Source organism: Mobula hypostoma, chromosome 3 (genome assembly GCF_963921235.1).
Source record: "Mobula hypostoma chromosome 3, sMobHyp1.1, whole genome shotgun sequence".
In the NCBI taxonomy this organism is placed as follows: Eukaryota; Metazoa; Chordata; class Chondrichthyes; order Myliobatiformes; family Myliobatidae; genus Mobula; species Mobula hypostoma.
The window spans coordinates 94,712,974-94,719,026 of NC_086099.1; positions in this window are offsets into that span (position 1 = coordinate 94,712,974).

Here is a 6,053-nt window from a genome sequence, read left to right on the forward strand (position 1 = left end):
AAATTAACCTTCAGGGAATCCTGCACAAGTCCCTTGGCACTTCAGATTTTTGAACTTTCTCTCCATTTAGAAAATAGTCTACACTTCTATTTCTTCTACCAAAGTATGTGACCATACACTTCTCGACACTGCCATCTGCTTCTTCTTTGCCCATTCTCCTAAACTGTCCAAGTCCTTCTGTAGCTGCTCTACTTCCTTAACACCATCTACCCCTCCACCACCAGCATCATTGATTTACAGGTGTCCCCCGCTTTTCAAACGTTCGTTTTACGAAACCTCACTGTTACGAAAGACCTACATTAGTTCCCTGTTTTCGCTAACAGAAGGTGTTTTCACTGTTACGAAAAAAATCAGCGCGCGCCCCAAGCAGCCGCTCTCCCCCGGATTCGGAACTGCATTCTCACCGCATTGCTTAATCACATGCCTGAGAACAGCCGTTACCAAGATGAGTTCTGAGGTATTGGAAAAGCCTGAAAAAGCTCGTAAGGGTGTTACACTTAGCGTAAAACTAGACATAATTAAGCATTTTGATCGTGGTGAATGAAGCAAGGACAAAGTGAGTTTGGCTTGTGGAAGCTGACGAACATGATGTTGAAGAGGTTTTGGCATCTCATGACCAAGAACTGATAGATGAAGAGTTGATGCAATTGGAAGAGGAAAGGATAGCAATCAAAACCAAGTGCAGTAGCGAAATGAACGTGAAGCAACTGCGTGAGATTTTCGCAGCAATGATAAAGTACGACTTTAATTTTGAAAGGGTACATAGGTTTAGGGGTTATTTGCAGGATGGTTTGAGTCCTTACAAAGAACTGTATGATAGAAAAATGCGCGAGGCTCAGCAGTCAAGCAAGCCTTCCACATCAGCCATAGCAGACGACGAACCTCGACCTTCGACATCGAGGCGGGAAGTCATAGGAGAAGATGAGCTGCCTGCCCTAATGGAAACAGATGATGACGAGATGACACCCCAGTGTCCCACCACCCCAACCCCCGGGCCGTGGACAGATACTGATTCGCGGAGAATGCAGCGGTAGCCGGGAGGCACACAGCACACACCTCTGATCTGGGCCGACAATTACGTGCCGGGCGGCACCTAATTAATTATCATGTTTATTTCGGCTTTTTTCTTAAAGATGTGCTGTGTGCCTCCCGGCTACCGCTGCATTCTTCACGGATCGGTATTGGTTCGTTGCCCAGAGGATGGGGACCACTGCACCACCCAGACTCCGACGACTCAGTCTAACACACCATCATCAGTGTGCTCAGCAAGCTGTCTTCCCGATTCCGGTAAGTGATACTACACTGTACATACATTATTTCTACTTTATATAGGCTGTGTATTTTTATGTGTTATTTGGTATGATTTGGCAGCTTCGTAGCTTAAAGGTTACTGGAGAGAGTGTTTTTGCCAACAGTGCTTGCGTGAGATTTTCTGCCGACGGCACTTGCGTGAGATTTTCGCTACGGACAACAGTGCAGCAATGATTGTGGAAAAGTATTTCTACTTTATATAGGCTGTGTATTTATCATATCATTCCTGCTTTTACTATATGTTACTGCTATTTTAGGTTTTATGTGTTATTTGGTACCCAGTTAAAACAGAGATGAGGAGAAATTTTTTTAGCCAGAGGGTCGTGGATTTATGGAATTCGTTGCCACATACAGCTGTGGAGACCCGATCATTGAGGGTGTTTAAGGAGGAGATTGACAGGTATCTAATTAGTCAGGGTATCAAGGGATATGGGGAAAAAGCCGGAAATTGGAACTAGGTGGGTGAATAGTTTAGCTCATGGGGGAGCTGCGGAGCAGACTCGATGGGCCGAATGGCCTACTTCTGCTCCTTTGTCTGGTGATCTTGCGATGATCTGGTAGGTTATTTTTTGGGTCTGCGAACATTCACAAAATTTTCCCATATAAATAAATGGTAATTACTTCTTCGCTTTACGACATTCCGACTTATGAACCGTTTCATAGGAACGCTCTACCTTCAGATGGCGGGGGAAACCTGTATAGCCTAAAAAGATGTGGTCCCAACACAGACCCCTGTGGAAAACCACTAGTCACCAGCAGCCAACCAGAAAAGGCTCCCTTTATTCCCAATCTTTTCCTCCTGCCAATCAGCCAATGTTCTATCCATGCTCGTATATTGGCTGTAACACCATGGGCTCATAACTTGTTAAGCAGCCTCACGTATGGCACCTTGTCAAAGGCCTTCTGAGAATCCAAGTACAAAACAACCACCGATTCTCCTTTGTCTATCCTGCTTGTAATTTCTTCGAAGAATTCCAAAAGCTTTGTCAGGTAAGATTTTCCCAAATGAACCATGCTGACTTTGGCCTATTTTATCATGTGTCTTCAAGTACCCTGAAACCACATCCTTAACAATTGACTCCAACATCTTCCCAACCACTGAGATCAGGCTAACTGGCCTATAATTTCCTTACTTCTGCCTCCCTCCCTTCTTCAAGAGTGGAGTAACATTTGCAATTTTCCAGTCCTCCGGAACCATTGATTCATGAAAGATCATTGCTAATGCCTCTGGCACAGGGTCTGGCCTTGTGGCTCAGAAGGGTAGGGAAAGGAAGAGGATGGCAGTAGTGATGGGGGACTCTATAGTTAGGGGGTCAGATAGGTGATTCTGTGGACGCAGGAAAGAAACTCGGATGGTAGTTTGCCTCCCAGGTGCCAAGGTCCGGGATGTTTCAGATCACAAACATGATATCCTGAAGTGGGAAGGCGAATAGCCAGAGGTTGTGGTACATATTTGTACCAACGACATAGGTAGGAAAAGGGAGGAGGTCCTGAAAACAGACTACAGTGAGTTAGGAAAGAAGTTGAGAAGCAGGACCACAGAGGTAGTCATCTCGGGATTACTGCCTGTGCCATGCGACAGTGAGTATAGGAATAGAATGAGGTGGAGGATAAATGCGTGGCTGAGGGATTGGAGCAGGGGGCAGGGATTCAGATTTCTGGATCATTGGGACCTCTTTTGGGGCAGGGGTGACCTGTATAAAAAGGATGGGTTGCACTTGAATCCCAGGGGGGCCAATATCCTGGCGGGAAGGTTTGCTAAGGCTACTGGGGAGAGTTTAAACTAGAATTGTTGGGGGTTGGGAACCGAACTGAAGAGACTGGGGAAGGGGCGGTTGGCTCACAAATAGAGAAAGCTTGGAGACAGTGTGTGAGGGAGGATAGGCAGGTGATAGAGAAGGTACGCGCTCAGACCGATGGTTTGAGATGTGTCTATTTTAATGCAAGGAGTATTATGAATAAAGCGGATGAGCTTAGAGCATGGATCAGCATTTGGAGCTATGATGTTGTGGCCATTACAGAGACCTGGATGGTGCAGGGGCAGGAATGGCTACTTCAAGTGTCAGGCTTTAGATGTTTCAGAAAGGACAGGGAGGGAGGCAAACGAGGTGGGGTCGTGGCACTGTTGATCAGAGATAGTGTCACGGCTGCAGAAAGTGTGACGTCATGGAGGAATTGTCTATGGAGTCTCTGTGGGTGGAGGTTAGGAACAGGAAGGGGTCAATAACTCTACTGGGTGTTTTTTATAGGCCACCCAATAGTAACAGGGATATCAAGGAGCAGATAGGGAAACAGATCCTGGAAAGGTGTAATAATAACAGAGTTGTCGTGGTGGGAGATTTTAATTTCCCAAATATCGATTGGCATCTCCCTAGAGCAAGGGGTTTGGATGGGGTGGAGTTTGTTAGGTGTGCTCAGGAAGGTTTCTTGACACAATATGGAGATAAGCCTACAAGAGGAGAGATTGTACTTGGTTTGGTATTGGGAAATGAACCTGGTCAGGTGTCAGATCTCTCAGTGGGAGAGCATTTTGGAGATAGTGATCATAATTCTACCTTCTTTACAATAGCTTTGAAGAGGGATAGGAACAGACAAGTTAGAAAAGTGTTTAATTGGAGTAAGGGGAATTATGAGGCTATCAGGCAGGAACTTGATGTTCTCAGGGAAAGGTACGGAAGAAATGTGGCAAATGTTTAGGGGATTGTGTGGAGTTCTGCATAGGTACGTTGCTATGAGACAGGGAAGTTATGGTAGGGTACAGGAACCGTGGTGTACAAACGTTGTAGTAAATCTAGTCAAGAAGAAAAGAAAAGCTTACAAAAAGTTCAGAGAGCTAGGTAATATTAGAGATCAAGAAGATTGTAAGGCTAACGGGAAGGAGCTTAAGAAGGAAATTAGGAGAGCCAGAAGGGGCCATGAGAAGTTAAGGAAAACCCCAAGGCATTCTACAAGTATGTGAAAAGCAAGAGGATAAGATGTGAAAGAATAGGACCTATCAAGTGTGACAGTGGGAAAGTGTGTATGGAACCGGAGGAAACAGCAGAGGTACTTAATGAATAATTTACTTCAGTATTCACTATGGAAAAGGATCTTGGTGATTGTAGTGATGATTTGCAGCAGACTGAAAAGCTTGAGCATGTAAGAAAGAGATTGTGCTGGAGCTTTTAGAAAGCATCAAGTTGGATAAGTCACCAGGACCGGATGAGATATACCCCAGACTACTGTGGGAAACAAGGGAGGAGATTGCTGAGCCTCTGGCGATGATCTTTGCATCATCAATGGGGATGGGAGAGGTTCCAGAGGATTGGAGGGTTGCGGATGTTGTTCCCTTATTCAAGAAAGGGAGTAGAGATAGCCCAGGAAATTACAGACCAGTGAATCTTACTTCAGTGGTTGGTAAGTTGATGGAGAAGATCCTGAGAGGCAGGATTTATGAACATTTGGAGAGGTATAATACGATTAGGAGTAATCAGCATGGCTTTGTCAAGGGCAGGTTGTGCCTTACAAGCCTGATTGAATTTTTTGAGGACGTGACTAAATACATTGACGAAGGAAGAGCAGTAGATGTAGTGTATATGGATTTCAGCAAAGCATTTGATAACATACCCCATGCAAGCTTATTGAGAAAGTAAGGAGGCATGGGATCCAAGGGGATGTTGCTTTGTGGATCCAGAACTGGTTTGCCCACAGAAGGCAAAGAGTGGTTGTAGACAGGTCATATTCTGCATGGAGGTTGGTGACCAGTGGTGTGCCTCAGGGATCTGTTCTAGGACCCTTACTCTTTGTGATTTTTATAAATGACCTGGATGAGGAAGTGGAGGGATGGGTTAGTAAGTTTGCTGATGACACAAAGGTTGGGGGTGTTGTGGATAGTGTGGAGGGCATTCAGAGGTTACAGTGGGACATTGATAGGATGCAAAACTGGGCTGAGAAGTGGCAGATGGAGTTCAACCAGATAAGTGTGAAGTGGTTCATTTTGGTAGGTCAAATATAATGGCAGAATATAGTATTAATGGTAAGACTCTTGGCAGTGTGGAGGATCAGAGGGATCTTGGGGTCTGAGACCATAGGACACTCAAAGCTGCTGCGCAGGTTGACTCTGTGATTAAGAAAGCATACGGTGCATTGGCCTTCGTCAATCATGGAATTGAATTTAGGAGCCGAGAGGCAATGTTGCAGCTATATAGGACCCTGGTCAGACCCCACTTGGAGTACTGTGCTCAGTTCTGCTCGCCTCACTACAGGAAGGATGTGGAAACTATAGAAAGGATGCAGAGGAGATTTACAAGGATGTTGCCTGGATTGGGGAGCATGCCTTATGAAAACAGGTTGAATGAACTCTGCCTTTTCTCCTTGGAGCGACAGAGGATGAGGGGTGACCTGATAGAGGTGTATAAGATGATGAGAGGCAATAATTACGTGGCTAGTCAGAGGCTTTTTCCCAGGGCTGAAATGGCTGCCACAAGAGGGCACAGGTTTAAGGTGCTTGGGTACAGAGGAGACGTCAGGGGTAAGATTTTTACGCAGAGCATGGTGAGTGCGTGGAATGGGCTGCCAGCAATGGTGGCGGAGGTGGATAAGATAGGGTCTTTTAAGAGACTCCTGGATAGGTACATAAAGCTTAGAAAAATAGGGAGCTATGGGTAACCCTAGTAATTTCTAAGGTAGGAACATGTTCAGCACAACCTTGTGGGCTGAAGGGCCTGTATTGTGCTGTAGGGTTTCTACTTTCTATGTTTCGA